This window comes from Haliotis rufescens, unplaced genomic scaffold (genome assembly GCF_023055435.1).
Source record: "Haliotis rufescens isolate VD_foot unplaced genomic scaffold, xgHalRufe1.0.p SCAF_1, whole genome shotgun sequence".
Classification (NCBI taxonomy): domain Eukaryota; kingdom Metazoa; phylum Mollusca; class Gastropoda; order Lepetellida; family Haliotidae; genus Haliotis; species Haliotis rufescens.
This window is the reverse complement of record NW_025963779.1, coordinates 62,994,009-63,011,153: the sequence shown is the minus strand read 5'-3', so window position 1 is coordinate 63,011,153 and position 17,145 is coordinate 62,994,009. Positions and strand designations below refer to the sequence as shown.

The window sequence follows — 17,145 nt, the reverse complement described above, 5'->3', positions numbered from 1 at the left end:
TAAACAGTGCAACACCCGAATTTCTTGATGACAGGAGATACAGTATGTTTTCTCTACACTGGTGCGCGTTAAAGAAAGCGATTACAAATCCATTTATGTTAAATATTCAGCAAATGTGAGTGTCATTTCCTAAAGTGTCTACCGTTTGTCAAGGTCAGTTAAAGAAAAGACTTTCAAAAATATACTACCCACGACGGGACTCGAACCCGCAATCCCCGGCTATCACAACTCTCTGTGTGTAGGAGGCCGGTGCCTTATCCATTGGGCCACGTAGGCTTGGGGAATACAACCTGTTTTCTACACTTGAGATCACAAACTCTTCTAAACAGTGCAACACCCGAATTTCTTGATGACAGGAGATACAGTATGTTTTCTCTACACTGGTGCGCGTTAAAGAAAGCGATTACAAACCCATTTGTGTTAAATATTCAGCAAATGTGAGTGTCATTTCTTAAAGTGTCTACCGTTGGTCAAGGTCAGTTAAAGAAAAGACTTTCAAAAATATACTACCCACGACGGGACTCGAACCCGCAATCCCCGGCTATCACCACTGTCTGTGTGTAGGAGGCCGGTGCCTTATCCATTGGGCCACGTGGGCTTGGCGAATACAACCTGTTTACTACACTGGGGATAAGAAACTCTTCTTAACAGTGCAACACCCGAATTTCTTGATGACTGGAGATACAGTATGTTTTCTCTACACTGGTGCGCGTTAAAGAAAGTGATTACAAATCCATTTGTGTTAAATATTCAGCAAATGTGAGTGTCATTTCTTAAAGTGTCTACCGTTTGTCAAGGTAAATTAAAGAAAAGACTTTCAAAAATATACTACCCACGACGGGACTCGAACCCGCAATCCCCGGCTATCACCACTGTCTGTGTGTAGGAGGCCGGTGCCTTATCCATTGGGCCACGTGGGCTTGGCGAATACAACCTGTTTACTACACTGGGGATAACAAACTCTTCTAAACAGTGCAACACCCGAATTTCTTGATGACTGGAGATACAGTATGTTTTCTCTACACTGGTGCGCGTTAAAGAAAGCGATTACAAATCCATTTGTGTTAAATATTCAGCAAATGTGAGTGTCATTTCTTAAAGTGTCTACCGTTTGTCAAGGTCAATTAAAGAAAAGACTTTCAAAAATATACTACCCACGACGGGACTCGAACCCGCAATCCCCGGCTATCACCACTGTCTGTGTGTAGGAGGCCGGTGCCTTATCCATTGGGCCACGTGGGCTTGGGGAATACAACCTGTTTACTACACTGGGGATAACAAACTCTTCTTATCAGTGCAACACCCGAATTTCTTGATGACTGGAGATACAGTATGTTTTCTCTACACTGGTGCGCGTTAAAGAAAGCGATTACAAATCCATTTGTGTTAAATATTCAGCAAATGTGAGTGTCATTTCTTAAAGTGTCTACCGTTTGTCAAGGTCAATTAAAGAAAAGACTTTCAAAAATATACTACCCACGACATTACTCGAACCCGCAATCCCCGGCTATCACCACTGTCTGTGTGGAGGAGGCCGATGCCTTATCCATTGGGCCACGTGGGCTTAGCGAATACAACCTGTTTACTACACTGGGGATAAGAAACTCTTCTAAACAGTGCAACACCCGAATTTCTTGATGACTGGAGATACAGTATGTTTTCTCTACACTGGTGCGCGTTAAAGAAAGCGATTACAAATCCATTTGTGTTAAATATTCAGCAAATGTGAGTGTCATTTCTTAAAGTGTCTACCGTTTGTCAAGGTCAATTAAAGAAAAGACTTTCAAAAATACACTACCCACGACGGGACTCGAACCCGCAATCCCCGGCTATCACCACTCTCTGTGTGTAGGAGGCCGGTGCCTTATCCATTGGGCCACGTAGGCTTGGTGAATACAACCTGTTTTCTACACTTGAGATAACAAACTCTTCTAAACAGTGCAACACCCGAATTTCTTGATGACAGGAGATACAGTATGTTTTCTCTACACTGGTGCGCGTTAAAGAAAGCGATTACAAATCCATTTGTGTTAAATATTCAGCAAATGTGAGTGTCATTTCTTAAAGTGTCTACCGTTTGTCAAGGTCAATTAAAGAAAAGACTTTCAAAAATACACTACCCACGACGGGACTCGAACCCGCAATCCCCGGCTATCACCACTCTCTGTGTGTAGGAGGCCGGTGCCTTATCCATTGGGCCACGTAGGCTTGGTGAATACAACCTGTTTTCTACACTTGAGATAACAAACTCTTCTAAACAGTGCAACACCCGAATTTCTTGATGACAGGAGATACAGTATGTTTTCTCTACACTGGTGCGCGTTAAAGAAAGCGATTACAAATCCATTTATGTTAAATATTCAGCAAATGTGAGTGTCATTTCCTAAAGTGTCTACCGTTTGTCAAGGTCAGTTAAAGAAAAGACTTTCAAAAATATACTACCCACGACGGGACTCGAACCCGCAATCCCCGGCTATCACCACTGTCTGTGTGTAGGAGGCCGGTGCCTTATCCATTGGGCCACGTGGGCTTGGGGAATACAACCTGTTTTCTACACTTGAGATAACAAACTCTTCTAAACAGTGCAACACCCGAATTTCTTGATGACTGGAGATACAGTATGTTTTCTCTACACTGGTGCGCGTTAAAGAAAGCGATTACAAATCCATTTATGTTAAATATTCAGCAAATGTGAGTGTCATTTCCTAAAGTGTCTACCGTTTGTCAAGGTCAGTTAAAGAAAAGACTTTCAAAAATATACTACCCACGACGGGACTCGAACCCGCAATCCCCGGCTATCACCACTGTCTGTGTGTAGGAGGCCGGTGCCTTATCCATTGGGCCACGTGGGCTTGGCGAATACAACCTGTTTACTACACTGGGGATAAGAAACTCTTCTTAACAGTGCAACACCCGAATTTCTTGATGACTGGAGATACAGTATGTTTTCTCTACACTGGTGCGCGTTAAAGAAAGCGATTACAAATCCATTTATGTTAAATATTCAGCAAATGTGAGTGTCATTTCCTAAAGTGTCTACCGTTTGTCAAGGTCAGTTAAAGAAAAGACTTTCAAAAATATACTACCCACGACGGGACTCGAACCCGCAATCCCCGGCTATCACCACTGTCTGTGTGTAGGAGGCCGGTGCCTTATCCATTGGGCCACGTGGGCTTGGCGAATACAACCTGTTTACTACACTGGGGATAAGAAACTCTTCTTAACAGTGCAACACCCGAATTTCTTGATGACTGGAGATACAGTATGTTTTCTCTACACTGGTGCGCGTTAAAGAAAGCGATTACAAATCCATTTGTGTTAAATATTCAGCAAATGTGAGTGTCATTTCTTAAAGTGTCTACCGTTTGTCAAGGTCAATTAAAGAAAAGACTTTCAAAAATATACTACCCACGACGGGACTCGAACCCGCAATCCCCGGCTATCACCACTGTCTGTGTGTAGGAGGCCGGTGCCTTATCCATTGGGCCACGTGGGCTTGGCGAATACAACCTGTTTACTACACTTGGGGATAACAAACTCTTCTAAACAGTGCAACACCCGAATTTCTTGATGACTGGAGATACAGTATGTTTTCTCTACACTGGTGCGCGTTAAAGAAAGCGATTACAAATCCATTTGTGTTAAATATTCAGCAAATGTGAGTGTCATTTCTTAAAGTGTCTACCGTTTGTCAAGGTCAATTAAAGAAAAGACTTTCAAAAATATACTACCCACGACGGGACTCGAACCCGCAATCCCCGGCTATCACCACTGTCTGTGTGTAGGAGGCCGGTGCCTTATCCATTGGGCCACGTGGGCTTGGCGAATACAACCTGTTTACTACACTGGGGATAAGAAACTCTTCTTAACAGTGCAACACCCGAATTTCTTGATGACTGGAGATACAGTATGTTTTCTCTACACTGGTGCGCGTTAAAGAAAGCGATTACAAATCCATTTATGTTAAATATTCAGCAAATGTGAGTGTCATTTCCTAAAGTGTCTACCGTTTGTCAAGGTCAGTTAAAGAAAAGACTTTCAAAAATATACTACCCACGACGGGACTCGAACCCGCAATCCCCGGCTATCACCACTGTCTGTGTGTAGGAGGCCGGTGCCTTATCCATTGGGCCACGTGGGCTTGGCGAATACAACCTGTTTACTACACTGGGGATAAGAAACTCTTCTTAACAGTGCAACACCCGAATTTCTTGATGACTGGAGATACAGTATGTTTTCTCTACACTGGTGCGCGTTAAAGAAAGCGATTACAAATCCATTTGTGTTAAATATTCAGCAAATGTGAGTGTCATTTCTTAAAGTGTCTACCGTTTGTCAAGGTCAATTAAAGAAAAGACTTTCAAAAATATACTACCCACGACGGGACTCGAACCCGCAATCCCCGGCTATCACCACTGTCTGTGTGTAGGAGGCCGGTGCCTTATCCATTGGGCCACGTGGGCTTGGCGAATACAACCTGTTTACTACACTTGGGGATAACAAACTCTTCTAAACAGTGCAACACCCGAATTTCTTGATGACTGGAGATACAGTATGTTTTCTCTACACTGGTGCGCGTTAAAGAAAGCGATTACAAATCCATTTGTGTTAAATATTCAGCAAATGTGAGTGTCATTTCTTAAAGTGTCTACCGTTTGTCAAGGTCAATTAAAGAAAAGACTTTCAAAAATATACTACCCACGACGGGACTCGAACCCGCAATCCCCGGCTATCACCACTGTCTGTGTGTAGGAGGCCGGTGCCTTATCCATTGGGCCACGTGGGCTTGGCGAATACAACCTGTTTACTACACTGGGGATAAGAAACTCTTCTTAACAGTGCAACACCCGAATTTCTTGATGACTGGAGATACAGTATGTTTTCTCTACACTGGTGCGCGTTAAAGAAAGCGATTACAAATCCATTTATGTTAAATATTCAGCAAATGTGAGTGTCATTTCCTAAAGTGTCTACCGTTTGTCAAGGTCAGTTAAAGAAAAGACTTTCAAAAATATACTACCCACGACGGGACTCGAACCCGCAATCCCCGGCTATCACCACTGTCTGTGTGTAGGAGGCCGGTGCCTTATCCATTGGGCCACGTGGGCTTGGAGAATACAACCTGTTTACTACACTGGGGATAAGAAACTCTTCTTAACAGTGCAACACCCGAATTTCTTGATGACTGGAGATACAGTATGTTTTCTCTACACTGGTGCGCGTTAAAGAAAGCGATTACAAATCCATTTGTGTTAAATATTCAGCAAATGTGAGTGTCATTTCTTAAAGTGTCTACCGTTTGTCAAGGTCAATTAAAGAAAAGACTTTCAAAAATATACTACCCACGACGGGACTCGAACCCGCAATCCCCGGCTATCACCACTGTCTGTGTGTAGGAGGCCGGTGCCTTATCCATTGGGCCACGTGGGCTTGGCGAATACAACCTGTTTACTACACTGGGGATAAGAAACTCTTCTTAACAGTGCAACACCCGAATTTCTTGATGACTGGAGATACAGTATGTTTTCTCTACACTGGTGCGCGTTAAAGAAAGTGATTACAAATCCATTTGCGTTAAATATTCAGCAAATGTGAGTGTCATTTCTTAAAGTGTCTACCGTTTGTCAAGGTAAATTAAAGAAAAGACTTTCAAAAATATACTACCCACGACGGGACTCGAACCCGCAATCCCCGGCTATCACAACTCTCTGTGTGTAGGAGGCCGGTGCCTTATCCATTGGGCCACGTGGGCTTGGGGAATACAACCTGTTTTCTACACTTGAGATAACAAACTCTTCTAAACAGTGCAACACCCGAATTTCTTGATGACTGGAGATACAGTATGTTTTCTCTACACTGGTGCGCGTTAAAGAAAGTGATTACAAATCCATTTGTGTTAAATATTCAGCAAATGTGAGTGTCATTTCTTAAAGTGTCTACCGTTTGTCAAGGTCAATTAAAGAAAAGACTTTCAAAAATATACTACCCACGACGGGACTCGAACCCGCAATCCCCGGCTATCACAACTCTCTGTGTGTAGGAGGCCGGTGCCTTATCCATTGGGCCACGTGGGCTTGGGGAATACAACCTGTTTACTACACTTGGGGATAACAAACTCTTCTAAACAGTGCAACACCCGAATTTCTTGATGACTGGAGATACAGTATGTTTTCTCTACACTGGTGCGCGTTAAAGAAAGAGATTACAAATCCATTTATGTTAAATATTCAGCAAATGTGAGTGTCATTTCTTAAAGTGTCTACCGTTTGTCAAGGTCAATTAAAGAAAAGACTTTCAAAAATATACTACCCACGACGGGACTCGAACCCGCAATCCCCGGCTATCACCACTGTCTGTGTGTAGGAGGCCGGTGCCTTATGCATTGGGCCACGTGGGCTTGGCGAATACAACCTGTTTACTACACTGGGGATAAGAAACTCTTCTTAACAGTGCAACACCCGAATTTCTTGATGACTGGAGATACAGTATGTTTTCTCTACACTGGTGCGCGTTAAAGAAAGCGATTACAAATCCATTTATGTTAAATATTCAGCAAATGTGAGTGTCATTTCCTAAAGTGTCTACCGTTTGTCAAGGTCAGTTAAAGAAAAGACTTTCAAAAATATACTACCCACGACGGGACTCGAACCCGCAATCCCCGGCTATCACCACTGTCTGTGTGTAGGAGGCCGGTGCCTTATCCATTGGGCCACGTGGGCTTGGCGAATACAACCTGTTTACTACACTGGGGATAAGAAACTCTTCATAACAGTGCAACACCCGAATTTCTTGATGACTGGAGATACAGTATGTTTTCTCTACACTGGTGCGCGTTAAAGAAAGCGATTACAAATCCATTTGTGTTAAATATTCAGCAAATGTGAGTGTCATTTCTTAAAGTGTCTACCGTTTGTCAAGGTCAATTAAAGAAAAGACTTTCAAAAATATACTACCCACGACGGGACTCGAACCCGCAATCCCCGGCTATCACCACTGTCTGTGTGTAGGAGGCCGGTGCCTTATCCATTGGGCCACGTGGGCTTGGCGAATACAACCTGTTTACTACACTGGGGATAAGAAACTCTTCTTAACAGTGCAACACCCGAATTTCTTGATGACTGGAGATACAGTATGTTTTCTCTACACTGGTGCGCGTTAAAGAAAGCGATTACAAATCCATTTGTGTTAAATATTCAGCAAATGTGAGTGTCATTTCTTAAAATGTCTACCGTTTGTCAAGGTCAATTAAAGAAAAGACTTTCAAAAATATACTACCCACGACGGGACTCGAACCCGCAATCCCCGGCTATCACAACTCTCTGTGTGTAGGAGGCCGGTGCCTTATCCATTGGGCCACGTGGGCTTGGGGAATACAACTTGTTTTCTACACTTGAGATAACAAACTCTTCTAAACAGTGCAACACCCGAATTTCTTAATGACTGGAGATACAGTATGTTTTCTCTACACTGGTGCGCGTTAAAGAAAGTGATTACAAATCCATTTGTGTTAAATATTCAGCAAATGTGAGTGTCATTTCTTAAAGTGTCTACCGTTTGTCAAGGTCAATTAAAGAAAAGACTTTCAAAAATATACTACCCACGACGGGACTCGAACCCGCAATCCCCGGCTATCACCACTGTCTGTGTGTAGGAGGCCGGTGCCTTATCCATTGGGCCACGTGGGCTTGGCGAATACAACCTGTTTACTACACTGGGGATAAGAAACTCTTCTAAACAGTGCAACACCCGAATTTCTTGATGACTGGAGATACAGTATGTTTTCTCTACACTGGTGCGCGTTAAAGAAAGCGATTACAAATCCATTTGTGTTAAATATTCAGCAAATGTGAGTGTCATTTCTTAAAGTGTCTACCGTTTGTCAAGGTCAATTAAAGAAAAGACTTTCAAAAATATACTACCCTCGACGGGACTCGAACCCGCAATCCCCGGCTATCACCACTGTCTGTGTGTAGGAGGCCGGTGCCTTATCCATTGGGCCACGTGGGCTTGGCGAATACAACCTGCAGCTGTTTACTACACTGGGGATAAGAAACTCTTCTAATCAGTGCAACACCCGAATTTCTTGATGACTGGAGATACAGTATGTTTTCTCTACACTGGTGCGCGTTAAAGAAAGCGATTACAAATCCATTTGTGTTAAATATTCAGCAAATGTGAGTGTCATTTCTTAAAGTGTCTACCGTTTGTCAAGGTCAATTAAAGAAAAGACTTTCAAAAATATACTACCCACGACATTACTCGAACCCGCAATCCCCGGCTATCACCACTGTCTGTGTGTAGGAGGCCGGTGCCTTATCCATTGGGCCACGTGGGCTTAGCGAATACAACCTGTTTACTACACTGGGGATAAGAAACTCTTCTAAACAGTGCAACACCCGAATTTCTTGATGACTGGAGATACAGTATGTTTTCTCTACACTGGTGCGCGTTAAAGAAAGCGATTACAAATCCATTTATGTTAAATATTCAGCAAATGTGAGTGTCATTTCCTAAAGTGTCTACCGTTTCTCAAGGTCAGTTAAAGAAAAGACTTTCAAAAATATACTACCCACGACGGGACTCGAACCCGCAATCCCCGGCTATCACCACTGTCTGTGTGTAGGAGGCCGGTGCCTTATCCATTGGGCCACGTGGGCTTGGCGAATACAACCTGTTTACTACACTGGGGATAAGAAACTCTTCTTAACAGTGCAACACCCGAATTTCTTGATGACTGGAGATACAGTATGTTTTCTCTACACTGGTGCGCGTTAAAGAAAGCGATTACAAACCCATTTGTGTTAAATATTCAGCAAATGTGAGTGTCATTTCTTAAAGTGTCTACCGTTTGTCAAGGTCAATTAAAGAAAAGACTTTCAAAAATATACTACCCACGACGGGACTCGAACCCGCAATCCCCGGCTATCACCACTGTCTGTGTGTAGGAGGCCAGTGCCTTATCCATTGGGCCACGTGGGCTTGGCGAATACAACCTGTTTACTACACTGGGGATAACAAACTCTTCTTAACAGTGCAACACCCGAATTTCTTGATGACTGGAGATACAGTATGTTTTCTCTACACTGGTGCGCGTTAAAGAAAGCGATTACAAATCCATTTGTGTTAAATATTCAGCAAATGTGAGTGTCATTTCTTAAAGTGTCTACCGTTTGTCAAGGTCAATTAAAGAAAAGACTTTCAAAAATATACTACCCACGACGGGACTCGAACCCGCAATCCCCGGCTATCACAACTCTCTGTGTGTAGGAGGCCGGTGCCTTATCCATTGGGCCACGTGGGCTTTGGGAATACAACTTGTTTTCTACACTTGAGATAACAAACTCTTCTAAACAGTGCAACACCCGAATTTCTTAATGACTGGAGATACAGTATGTTTTCTCTACACTGGTGCGCGTTAAAGAAAGTGATTACAAATCCATTTGTGTTAAATATTCAGCAAATGTGAGTGCCATTTCCTAAAGTGTCTACCGTTTGTCAAGGTCAATTAAAGAAAAGACTTTCAAAAATATACTACCCACGACGGGACTCGAACCCGCAATCCCCGGCTATCACCACTGTCTGTGTGTAGGAGGCCGGTGCCTTATCCATTGGGCCACGTGGGCTTGGCGAATACAACCTGTTTACTACACTGGGGATAACAAACTCTTCTAAACAGTGCAACACCCGAATTTCTTGATGACTGGAGATACAGTATGTTTTCTCTACACTGGTGCGCGTTAAAGAAAGCGATTACAAATCCATTTATGTTAAATATTCAGCAAATGTGAGTGTCATTTCCTAAAGTGTCTACCGTTTGTCAAGGTCAGTTAAAGAAAAGACTTTCAAAAATATACTACCCACGACGGGACTCGAACCCGCAATCCCCGGCTATCACCACTGTCTGTGTGTAGGAGGCCGGTGCCTTATCCATTGGGCCACGTGGGCTTGGAGAATACAACCTGTTTACTACACTGGGGATAAGAAACTCTTCTTAACAGTGCAACACCCGAATTTCTTGATGACTGGAGATACAGTATGTTTTCTCTACACTGGTGCGCGTTAAAGAAAGCGATTACAAATCCATTTATGTTAAATATTCAGCAAATGTGAGTGTCATTTCCTAAAGTGTCTACCGTTTGTCAAGGTCAGTTAAAGAAAAGACTTTCAAAAATATACTACCCACGACGGGACTCGAACCCGCAATCCCCGGCTATCACCACTGTCTGTGTGTAGGAGGCCGGTGCCTTATCCATTGGGCCACGTGGGCTTGGCGAATACAACCTGTTTACTACACTGGGGATAAGAAACTCTTCTAAACAGTGCAACACCCGAATTTCTTGATGACTGGAGATACAGTATGTTTTCTCTACACTGGTGCGCGTTAAAGAAAGCGATTACAAATCCATTTATGTTAAATATTCAGCAAATGTGAGTGTCATTTCCTAAAGTGTCTACCGTTTGTCAAGGTCAGTTAAAGAAAAGACTTTCAAAAATATACTACCCACGACGGGACTCGAACCCGCAATCCCCGGCTATCACCACTGTCTGTGTGTAGGAGGCCGGTGCCTTATCCATTGGGCCACGTGGGCTTGGAGAATACAACCTGTTTACTACACTGGGGATAAGAAACTCTTCTTAACAGTGCAACACCCGAATTTCTTGATGACTGGAGATACAGTATGTTTTCTCTACACTGGTGCGCGTTAAAGAAAGCGATTACAAATCCATTTATGTTAAATATTCAGCAAATGTGAGTGTCATTTCCTAAAGTGTCTACCGTTTGTCAAGGTCAGTTAAAGAAAAGACTTTCAAAAATATACTACCCACGACGGGACTCGAACCCGCAATCCCCGGCTATCACCACTGTCTGTGTGTAGGAGGCCGGTGCCTTATCCATTGGGCCACGTGGGCTTGGCGAATACAACCTGTTTACTACACTGGGGATAAGAAACTCTTCTTAACAGTGCAACACCCGAATTTCTTGATGACTGGAGATACAGTATGTTTTCTCTACACTGGTGCGCGTTAAAGAAAGTGATTACAAATCCATTTGTGTTAAATATTCAGCAAATGTGAGTGTCATTTCTTAAAGTGTCTACCGTTTGTCAAGGTAAATTAAAGAAAAGACTTTCAAAAATATACTACCCACGACGGGACTCGAACCCGCAATCCCCGGCTATCACAACTCTCTGTGTGTAGGAGGCCGGTGCCTTATCCATTGGGCCACGTGGGCTTGGGGAATACAACCTGTTTTCTACACTTGAGATAACAAACTCTTCTAAACAGTGCAACACCCGAATTTCTTGATGACTGGAGATACAGTATGGTTTCTCTACACTGGTGCGCGTTAAAGAAAGTGATTACAAATCCATTTGTGTTAAATATTCAGCAAATGTGAGTGTCATTTCTTAAAGTGTCTACCGTTTGTCAAGGTCAATTAAAGAAAAGACTTTCAAAAATATACTACCCACGACGGGACTCGCACCCGCAATCCCCGGCTATCACCACTGTCTGTGTGTAGGAGGCCGGTGCCTTATCCATTGGGCCACGTGGGCTTGGCGAATACAACCTGTTTACTACACTTGGGGATAACAAACTCTTCTAAACAGTGCAACACCCGAATTTCTTGATGACTGGAGATACAGTATGTTTTCTCTACACTGGTGCGCGTTAAAGAAAGAGATTACAAATCCATTTATGTTAAATATTCAGCAAATGTGAGTGTCATTTCTTAAAGTGTCTACCGTTTGTCAAGGTCAATTAAAGAAAAGACTTTCAAAATTATACTACCCACGACGGAACTCGAACCCGCAATCCCCGGCTATCACCACTGTCTGTGTGTAGGAGGGCGGTGCCTTATCCATTGGGCCACGTGGGCTTGGCGAATACAACCTGTTTACTACACTGGGGATAAGAAACTCTTCTTAACAGTGCAACACCCGAATTTCTTGATGACTGGAGATACAGTATGTTTTCTCTACACTGGTGCGCGTTAAAGAAAGCGATTACAAATCCATTTGTGTTAAATATTCAGCAAATGTGAGTGTCATTTCTTAAAGTGTCTACCGTTTGTCAAGGTCAATTAAAGAAAAGACTTTCAAAAATATACTACCCACGACGGGACTCGAACCCGCAATCCCCGGCTATCACAACTCTCTGTGTGTAGGAGGCCGGTGCCTTATCCATTGGGCCACGTGGGCTTGGGGAATACAACTTGTTTTCTACACTTGAGATAACAAACTCTTCTAAACAGTGCAACACCCGAATTTCTTGATGACTGGAGATACAGTATGTTTTCTCTACACTGGTGCGCGTTAAAGAAAGCGATTACAAATCCATTTGTGTTAAATATTCAGCAAATGTGAGTGTCATTTCTTAAAGTGTTTACCGTTTGTCAAGGTCAATTAAAGAAAAGACTTTCAAAAATATACTACCCACGACGGGACTCGAACCCGCAATCCCCGGCTATCACCACTGTCTGTGTGTAGGAGGCCGGTGCCTTATCCATTGGGCCACGTGGGCTTGGCGAATACAACCTGTTTACTACACTGGGGATAACAAACTCTTCTAAACAGTGCAACACCCGAATTTCTTGATGACTGGAGATACAGTATGTTTTCTCTACACTGGTGCGCGTTAAAGAAAGTGATTACAAATCCATTTGTGTTAAATATTCAGCAAATGTGAGTGTCATTTCTTAAAGTGTCTACCGTTTGTCAAGGTCAATTAAAGAAAAGACTTTCAAAAATATACTACCCACGACGGGACTCGAACCCGCAATCCCCGGCTATCACCACTGTCTGTGTGTAGGAGGCCGGTGCCTTATCCATTGGGCCACGTGGGCTTGGCGAATACAACCTGTTTACTACACTGGGGATAAGAAACTCTTCTAATCAGTGCAACACCCGAATTTCTTGATGACTGGAGATACAGTATGGTTTCTCTACACTGGTGCGCGTTAAAGAAAGCGATTACAAATCCATTTGTGTTAAATATTCAGCAAATGTGAGTGTCATTTCTTAAAGTGTCTACCGTTTGTCAAGGTCAGTTAAAGAAAAGACTTTCAAAAATATACTACACACGACGGGACTCGAACCCGCAATCCCCGGCTATCACCACTGTCTGTGTGTAGGAGGCCGGTGCCTTATCCATTGGGCCACGTGGGCTTGGCGAATACAACCTGGTTACTACACTGGGGATAAGAAACTCTTCTTAACAGTGCAACACCCGAATTTCTTGATGACTGGAGATACAGTATATTTTCTCTACACTGGTGCGCGTTAAAGAAAGCGATTACAAATCCATTTATGTTAAATATTCAGCAAATGTGAGTGTCATTTCTTAAAGTGTCTACCGTTTGTCAAGGTCAGTTAAAGAAAAGACTTTCAAAAATATACTACACACGACGGGACTCGAACCCGCAATCCCCGGCTATCACCACTGTCTGTGTGTAGGAGGCCGGTGCCTTATCCATTGGGCCACGTGGGCTTGGCTAATACAACCTGTTTACTACACTGGGGATAACAAACTCTTCTAAACAGTGCAACACCCGAATTTCTTGATGACTGGAGATACAGTATGTTTTCTCTACACTGGTGCGCGTTAAAGAAAGTGATTACAAATCCATTTATGTTAAATATTCAGCAAATGTGAGTGTCATTTCTTAAAGTGTCTACCGTTTGTCAAGGTCAATTAAAGAAAAGACTTTCAAAAATATACTACCCACGACGGGACTCGAACCCGCAATCCCCGGCTATCACCACTGTCTGTGTGTAGGAGGCCGGTGCCTTATCCATTGGGCCACGTGGGCTAGGCGAATACAACCTGTTTACTACACTGGGGATAACAAACTCTTCTAAACAGTGCAACACCCGAATTTCTTGATGACTGGAGATACAGTATGTTTTCTCTACACTGGTGCGCGTTAAAGAAAGCGATTACAAATCCATTTGTGTTAAATATTCAGCAAATGTGAGTGTCATTTCTTAAAGTGTCTACCGTTTGTCAAGGTCAATTAAAGAAAAGACTTTCAAAAATATACTACCCACGACGGGACTCGAACCCGCAATCCCCGGCTATCACAACTCTCTGTGTGTAGGAGGCCGGTGCCTTATCCATTGGGCCACGTGGGCTTGGGGAATACAACTTGTTTTCTACACTTGAGATAACAAACTCTTCTAAACAGTGCAACACCCGAATTTCTTGATGACTGGAGATACAGTATGTTTTCTCTACACTGGTGCGCGTTAAAGAAAGTGATTACAAATCCATTTGTGTTAAATATTCAGCAAATGTGAGTGTCATTTCTTAAAGTGTCTACCGTTTGTCAAGGTCAATTAAAGAAAAGACTTTCAAAAATATACTACCCACGACGGGACTCGAACCCGCAATCCCCGGCTATCACCACTGTCTGTGTGTAGGAGGCCGGTGCCTTATCCATTGGGCCACGTGGGCTTGGCGAATACAACCTGTTTACTACACTGGGGATAACAAACTCTTCTAAACAGTGCAACACCCGAATTTCTTGATGACTGGAGATACAGTATGTTTTCTCTACACTGGTGCGCGTTAAAGAAAGCGATTACAAATCCATTTGTGTTAAATATTCAGCAAATGTGAGTGTCATTTCTTAAAGTGTCTACCGTTTGTCAAGGTCAATTAAAGAAAAGACTTTCAAAAATATACTACCCACGACGGGACTCGAACCCGCAATCCCCGGCTATCACAACTCTCTGTGTGTAGGAGGCCGGTGCCTTATCCATTGGGCCACGTGGGCTTGGCGAATACAACCTGTTTACTACACTGGGGATAACAAACTCTTCTAAACAGTGCAACACCCGAATTTCTTGATGACTGGAGATACAGTATGTTTTCTCTACACTGGTGCGCGTTAAAGAAAGCGATTACAAATCCATTTGTGTTAAATATTCAGCAAATGTGAGTGTCATTTCTTAAAGTGTCTACCGTTTGTCAAGGTCAATTAAAGAAAAGACTTCCAAAAATATACTACCCACGACGGGACTCGAACCCGCAATCCCCGGCTATCACAACTCTCTGTGTGTAGGAGGCCGGTGCCTTATCCATTGGGCCACGTGGGCTTGGCGAATACAACCTGTTTACTACACTGGGGAAAACAAACTCTTCTAATCAGTGCAACACCCGAATTTCTTGATGACTGGAGATACAGTATGTTTTCTCTACACTGGTGCGCGTTAAAGAAAGCGATTACAAATCCATTTGTGTTAAATATTCAGCAAATGTGAGTGTCATTTCTTAAAGTGTGTACCGTTTGTCAAGGTCAATTAAAGAAAAGACTTTCAAAAATATACTACCCACGACATTACTCGAACCCGCAATCCCCGGCTATCACCACTGTCTGTGTGTAGGAGGCCGGTGCCTTATCCATTGGGCCACGTGGGCTTAGCGAATACAACCTGTTTTCTACACTTGAGATAACAAACTCTTCTAAACAGTGCAACACCCGAATTTCTTGATGACTGGAGATACAGTATGTTTTCTCTACACTGGTGCGCGTTAAAGAAAGAGATTACAAATCCATTTATGTTAAATATTCAGCAAATGTGAGTGTCATTTCCTAAAGTGTCTACCGTTTGTCAAGGTCAGTTAAAGAAAAGACTTTCAAAAATATACTACCCACGACGGGACTCGAACCCGCAATCCCCGGCTATCACCACTGTCTGTGTGTAGGAGGCCGGTGCCTTATCCATTGGGCCACGTGGGCTTGGAGAATACAACCTGTTTACTACACTGGGGATAACAAACTCTTCTTAACAGTGCAACACCCGAATTTCTTGATGACTGGAGATACAGTATGTTTTCTCTACACTGGTGCGCGTTAAAGAAAGCGATTACAAATCCATTTGTGTTAAATATTCAGCAAATGTGAGTGTCATTTCTTAAAGTGTCTACCGTTTGTCAAGGTCAATTAAAGAAAAGACTTTCAAAAATATACTACCCACGACGGGACTCGAACCCGCAATCCCCGGCTATCACAACTCTCTGTGTGTAGGAGGCCGGTGCCTTATCCATTGGGCCACGTGGGCTTGGGGAATACAACTTGTTTTCTACACTTGAGATAACAAACTCTTCTAAACAGTGCAACACCCGAATTTCTTGATGACTGGAGATACAGTATGTTTTCTCTACACTGGTGCGCGTTAAAGAAAGTGATTACAAATCCATTTGTGTTAAATATTCAGCAAATGTGAGTGTCATTTCTTAAAGTGTCTACCGTTTGTCAAGGTCAATTAAAGAAAAGACTTTCAAAAATATACTACCCACGACGGGACTCGAACCCGCAATCCCCGGCTATCACCACTGTCTGTGTGTAGGAGGCCGGTGCCTTATCCATTGGGCCACGTGGGCTTGGCGAATACAACCTGTTTACTACACTGGGGATAACAAACTCTTCTAAACAGTGCAACACCCGAATTTCTTGATGACTGGAGATACAGTATGTTTTCTCTACACTGGTGCGCGTTAAAGAAAGCGATTACAAATCCATTTGTGTTAAATATTCAGCAAATGTGAGTGTCATTTCTTAAAGTGTGTACCGTTTGTCAAGGTCAATTAAAGAAAAGACTTTGAAAAATATACTACCCACGACATTACTCGAACCCGCAATCCCCGGCTATCACCACTGTCTGTGTGTAGGAGGCCGGTGCCTTATCCATTGGGCCACGTGGGCTTAGCGAATACAACCTGTTTTCTACACTTGAGATAACAAACTCTTCTAAACAGTGCAACACCCGAATTTCTTGATGACTGGAGATACAGTATGTTTTCTCTACACTGGTGCGCGTTAAAGAAAGAGATTACAAATCCATTTATGTTAAATATTCAGCAAATGTGAGTGTCATTTCCTAAAGTGTCTACCGTTTGTCAAGGTCAGTTAAAGAAAAGACTTTCAAAAATATACTACCCACGACGGGACTCGAACCCGCAATCCCCGGCTATCACCACTGTCTGTGTGTAGGAGGCCGGTGCCTTATCCATTGGGCCACGTGGGCTTGGAGAATACAACCTGTTTACTACACTGGGGATAAGAAACTCTTCTTAACAGTGCAACACCCGAATTTCTTGATGACTGGAGATACAGTATGTTTTTTTCTACACTGGTGCGCG

General features: G+C 43.1%; 43 non-coding genes across 43 annotated transcripts; all 43 read right to left on the bottom strand.

Moving 5' to 3' along the window:
- Positions 1-185: 185 nt before the first annotated feature.
- On the bottom strand, positions 186-276 carry Trnar-ccu. The gene is given in 2 exon segments: positions 186-221; positions 240-276. It is a non-coding gene; the product is annotated as a tRNA-Arg (tRNA).
- A 231-nt stretch (positions 277-507) lies between these two features.
- Trnar-ccu lies at positions 508-598 on the bottom strand. The gene is given in 2 exon segments: positions 508-543; positions 562-598. It is a non-coding gene; the product is annotated as a tRNA-Arg (tRNA).
- A 231-nt stretch (positions 599-829) lies between these two features.
- On the bottom strand, positions 830-920 carry Trnar-ccu. Its single transcript is given in 2 exon segments — positions 830-865; positions 884-920. It is a non-coding gene; the product is annotated as a tRNA-Arg (tRNA).
- A 231-nt stretch (positions 921-1,151) lies between these two features.
- On the bottom strand, positions 1,152-1,242 carry Trnar-ccu. The gene is given in 2 exon segments: positions 1,152-1,187; positions 1,206-1,242. It is a non-coding gene; the product is annotated as a tRNA-Arg (tRNA).
- A 553-nt stretch (positions 1,243-1,795) lies between these two features.
- Positions 1,796-1,886, bottom strand: Trnar-ccu. Its single transcript is given in 2 exon segments — positions 1,796-1,831; positions 1,850-1,886. It is a non-coding gene; the product is annotated as a tRNA-Arg (tRNA).
- Positions 1,887-2,117: 231 nt separating this feature from the next.
- On the bottom strand, positions 2,118-2,208 carry Trnar-ccu. The gene is given in 2 exon segments: positions 2,118-2,153; positions 2,172-2,208. It is a non-coding gene; the product is annotated as a tRNA-Arg (tRNA).
- A 231-nt stretch (positions 2,209-2,439) lies between these two features.
- Trnar-ccu lies at positions 2,440-2,530 on the bottom strand. The gene is given in 2 exon segments: positions 2,440-2,475; positions 2,494-2,530. It is a non-coding gene; the product is annotated as a tRNA-Arg (tRNA).
- Positions 2,531-2,761: 231 nt separating this feature from the next.
- On the bottom strand, positions 2,762-2,852 carry Trnar-ccu. The gene is given in 2 exon segments: positions 2,762-2,797; positions 2,816-2,852. It is a non-coding gene; the product is annotated as a tRNA-Arg (tRNA).
- Positions 2,853-3,083: 231 nt separating this feature from the next.
- Trnar-ccu lies at positions 3,084-3,174 on the bottom strand. The gene is given in 2 exon segments: positions 3,084-3,119; positions 3,138-3,174. It is a non-coding gene; the product is annotated as a tRNA-Arg (tRNA).
- Positions 3,175-3,405: 231 nt separating this feature from the next.
- Positions 3,406-3,496, bottom strand: Trnar-ccu. Its single transcript is given in 2 exon segments — positions 3,406-3,441; positions 3,460-3,496. It is a non-coding gene; the product is annotated as a tRNA-Arg (tRNA).
- Positions 3,497-3,728: 232 nt separating this feature from the next.
- On the bottom strand, positions 3,729-3,819 carry Trnar-ccu. The gene is given in 2 exon segments: positions 3,729-3,764; positions 3,783-3,819. It is a non-coding gene; the product is annotated as a tRNA-Arg (tRNA).
- Positions 3,820-4,050: 231 nt separating this feature from the next.
- Trnar-ccu lies at positions 4,051-4,141 on the bottom strand. The gene is given in 2 exon segments: positions 4,051-4,086; positions 4,105-4,141. It is a non-coding gene; the product is annotated as a tRNA-Arg (tRNA).
- A 231-nt stretch (positions 4,142-4,372) lies between these two features.
- On the bottom strand, positions 4,373-4,463 carry Trnar-ccu. Its single transcript is given in 2 exon segments — positions 4,373-4,408; positions 4,427-4,463. It is a non-coding gene; the product is annotated as a tRNA-Arg (tRNA).
- A 232-nt stretch (positions 4,464-4,695) lies between these two features.
- On the bottom strand, positions 4,696-4,786 carry Trnar-ccu. Its single transcript is given in 2 exon segments — positions 4,696-4,731; positions 4,750-4,786. It is a non-coding gene; the product is annotated as a tRNA-Arg (tRNA).
- A 231-nt stretch (positions 4,787-5,017) lies between these two features.
- Trnar-ccu lies at positions 5,018-5,108 on the bottom strand. Its single transcript is given in 2 exon segments — positions 5,018-5,053; positions 5,072-5,108. It is a non-coding gene; the product is annotated as a tRNA-Arg (tRNA).
- A 231-nt stretch (positions 5,109-5,339) lies between these two features.
- On the bottom strand, positions 5,340-5,430 carry Trnar-ccu. Its single transcript is given in 2 exon segments — positions 5,340-5,375; positions 5,394-5,430. It is a non-coding gene; the product is annotated as a tRNA-Arg (tRNA).
- A 231-nt stretch (positions 5,431-5,661) lies between these two features.
- Trnar-ccu lies at positions 5,662-5,752 on the bottom strand. The gene is given in 2 exon segments: positions 5,662-5,697; positions 5,716-5,752. It is a non-coding gene; the product is annotated as a tRNA-Arg (tRNA).
- Positions 5,753-5,983: 231 nt separating this feature from the next.
- Positions 5,984-6,074, bottom strand: Trnar-ccu. Its single transcript is given in 2 exon segments — positions 5,984-6,019; positions 6,038-6,074. It is a non-coding gene; the product is annotated as a tRNA-Arg (tRNA).
- Positions 6,075-6,628: 554 nt separating this feature from the next.
- Positions 6,629-6,719, bottom strand: Trnar-ccu. The gene is given in 2 exon segments: positions 6,629-6,664; positions 6,683-6,719. It is a non-coding gene; the product is annotated as a tRNA-Arg (tRNA).
- A 231-nt stretch (positions 6,720-6,950) lies between these two features.
- Trnar-ccu lies at positions 6,951-7,041 on the bottom strand. The gene is given in 2 exon segments: positions 6,951-6,986; positions 7,005-7,041. It is a non-coding gene; the product is annotated as a tRNA-Arg (tRNA).
- A 231-nt stretch (positions 7,042-7,272) lies between these two features.
- Trnar-ccu lies at positions 7,273-7,363 on the bottom strand. Its single transcript is given in 2 exon segments — positions 7,273-7,308; positions 7,327-7,363. It is a non-coding gene; the product is annotated as a tRNA-Arg (tRNA).
- Positions 7,364-7,594: 231 nt separating this feature from the next.
- Trnar-ccu lies at positions 7,595-7,685 on the bottom strand. The gene is given in 2 exon segments: positions 7,595-7,630; positions 7,649-7,685. It is a non-coding gene; the product is annotated as a tRNA-Arg (tRNA).
- Positions 7,686-8,566: 881 nt separating this feature from the next.
- Trnar-ccu lies at positions 8,567-8,657 on the bottom strand. Its single transcript is given in 2 exon segments — positions 8,567-8,602; positions 8,621-8,657. It is a non-coding gene; the product is annotated as a tRNA-Arg (tRNA).
- Positions 8,658-8,888: 231 nt separating this feature from the next.
- Trnar-ccu lies at positions 8,889-8,979 on the bottom strand. Its single transcript is given in 2 exon segments — positions 8,889-8,924; positions 8,943-8,979. It is a non-coding gene; the product is annotated as a tRNA-Arg (tRNA).
- A 231-nt stretch (positions 8,980-9,210) lies between these two features.
- Trnar-ccu lies at positions 9,211-9,301 on the bottom strand. The gene is given in 2 exon segments: positions 9,211-9,246; positions 9,265-9,301. It is a non-coding gene; the product is annotated as a tRNA-Arg (tRNA).
- Positions 9,302-9,532: 231 nt separating this feature from the next.
- On the bottom strand, positions 9,533-9,623 carry Trnar-ccu. Its single transcript is given in 2 exon segments — positions 9,533-9,568; positions 9,587-9,623. It is a non-coding gene; the product is annotated as a tRNA-Arg (tRNA).
- A 231-nt stretch (positions 9,624-9,854) lies between these two features.
- On the bottom strand, positions 9,855-9,945 carry Trnar-ccu. The gene is given in 2 exon segments: positions 9,855-9,890; positions 9,909-9,945. It is a non-coding gene; the product is annotated as a tRNA-Arg (tRNA).
- Positions 9,946-10,176: 231 nt separating this feature from the next.
- Trnar-ccu lies at positions 10,177-10,267 on the bottom strand. Its single transcript is given in 2 exon segments — positions 10,177-10,212; positions 10,231-10,267. It is a non-coding gene; the product is annotated as a tRNA-Arg (tRNA).
- A 231-nt stretch (positions 10,268-10,498) lies between these two features.
- On the bottom strand, positions 10,499-10,589 carry Trnar-ccu. The gene is given in 2 exon segments: positions 10,499-10,534; positions 10,553-10,589. It is a non-coding gene; the product is annotated as a tRNA-Arg (tRNA).
- Positions 10,590-10,820: 231 nt separating this feature from the next.
- Positions 10,821-10,911, bottom strand: Trnar-ccu. Its single transcript is given in 2 exon segments — positions 10,821-10,856; positions 10,875-10,911. It is a non-coding gene; the product is annotated as a tRNA-Arg (tRNA).
- Positions 10,912-11,142: 231 nt separating this feature from the next.
- Trnar-ccu lies at positions 11,143-11,233 on the bottom strand. The gene is given in 2 exon segments: positions 11,143-11,178; positions 11,197-11,233. It is a non-coding gene; the product is annotated as a tRNA-Arg (tRNA).
- Positions 11,234-12,109: 876 nt separating this feature from the next.
- On the bottom strand, positions 12,110-12,200 carry Trnar-ccu. The gene is given in 2 exon segments: positions 12,110-12,145; positions 12,164-12,200. It is a non-coding gene; the product is annotated as a tRNA-Arg (tRNA).
- A 231-nt stretch (positions 12,201-12,431) lies between these two features.
- On the bottom strand, positions 12,432-12,522 carry Trnar-ccu. Its single transcript is given in 2 exon segments — positions 12,432-12,467; positions 12,486-12,522. It is a non-coding gene; the product is annotated as a tRNA-Arg (tRNA).
- Positions 12,523-12,753: 231 nt separating this feature from the next.
- Trnar-ccu lies at positions 12,754-12,844 on the bottom strand. The gene is given in 2 exon segments: positions 12,754-12,789; positions 12,808-12,844. It is a non-coding gene; the product is annotated as a tRNA-Arg (tRNA).
- An 875-nt stretch (positions 12,845-13,719) lies between these two features.
- On the bottom strand, positions 13,720-13,810 carry Trnar-ccu. The gene is given in 2 exon segments: positions 13,720-13,755; positions 13,774-13,810. It is a non-coding gene; the product is annotated as a tRNA-Arg (tRNA).
- A 231-nt stretch (positions 13,811-14,041) lies between these two features.
- Trnar-ccu lies at positions 14,042-14,132 on the bottom strand. Its single transcript is given in 2 exon segments — positions 14,042-14,077; positions 14,096-14,132. It is a non-coding gene; the product is annotated as a tRNA-Arg (tRNA).
- Positions 14,133-14,363: 231 nt separating this feature from the next.
- Positions 14,364-14,454, bottom strand: Trnar-ccu. Its single transcript is given in 2 exon segments — positions 14,364-14,399; positions 14,418-14,454. It is a non-coding gene; the product is annotated as a tRNA-Arg (tRNA).
- A 231-nt stretch (positions 14,455-14,685) lies between these two features.
- Trnar-ccu lies at positions 14,686-14,776 on the bottom strand. Its single transcript is given in 2 exon segments — positions 14,686-14,721; positions 14,740-14,776. It is a non-coding gene; the product is annotated as a tRNA-Arg (tRNA).
- A 231-nt stretch (positions 14,777-15,007) lies between these two features.
- On the bottom strand, positions 15,008-15,098 carry Trnar-ccu. Its single transcript is given in 2 exon segments — positions 15,008-15,043; positions 15,062-15,098. It is a non-coding gene; the product is annotated as a tRNA-Arg (tRNA).
- A 553-nt stretch (positions 15,099-15,651) lies between these two features.
- On the bottom strand, positions 15,652-15,742 carry Trnar-ccu. The gene is given in 2 exon segments: positions 15,652-15,687; positions 15,706-15,742. It is a non-coding gene; the product is annotated as a tRNA-Arg (tRNA).
- A 231-nt stretch (positions 15,743-15,973) lies between these two features.
- Positions 15,974-16,064, bottom strand: Trnar-ccu. The gene is given in 2 exon segments: positions 15,974-16,009; positions 16,028-16,064. It is a non-coding gene; the product is annotated as a tRNA-Arg (tRNA).
- A 231-nt stretch (positions 16,065-16,295) lies between these two features.
- On the bottom strand, positions 16,296-16,386 carry Trnar-ccu. Its single transcript is given in 2 exon segments — positions 16,296-16,331; positions 16,350-16,386. It is a non-coding gene; the product is annotated as a tRNA-Arg (tRNA).
- Positions 16,387-16,939: 553 nt separating this feature from the next.
- On the bottom strand, positions 16,940-17,030 carry Trnar-ccu. Its single transcript is given in 2 exon segments — positions 16,940-16,975; positions 16,994-17,030. It is a non-coding gene; the product is annotated as a tRNA-Arg (tRNA).
- Between the last annotated feature and the right edge of the window lie 115 nt (positions 17,031-17,145).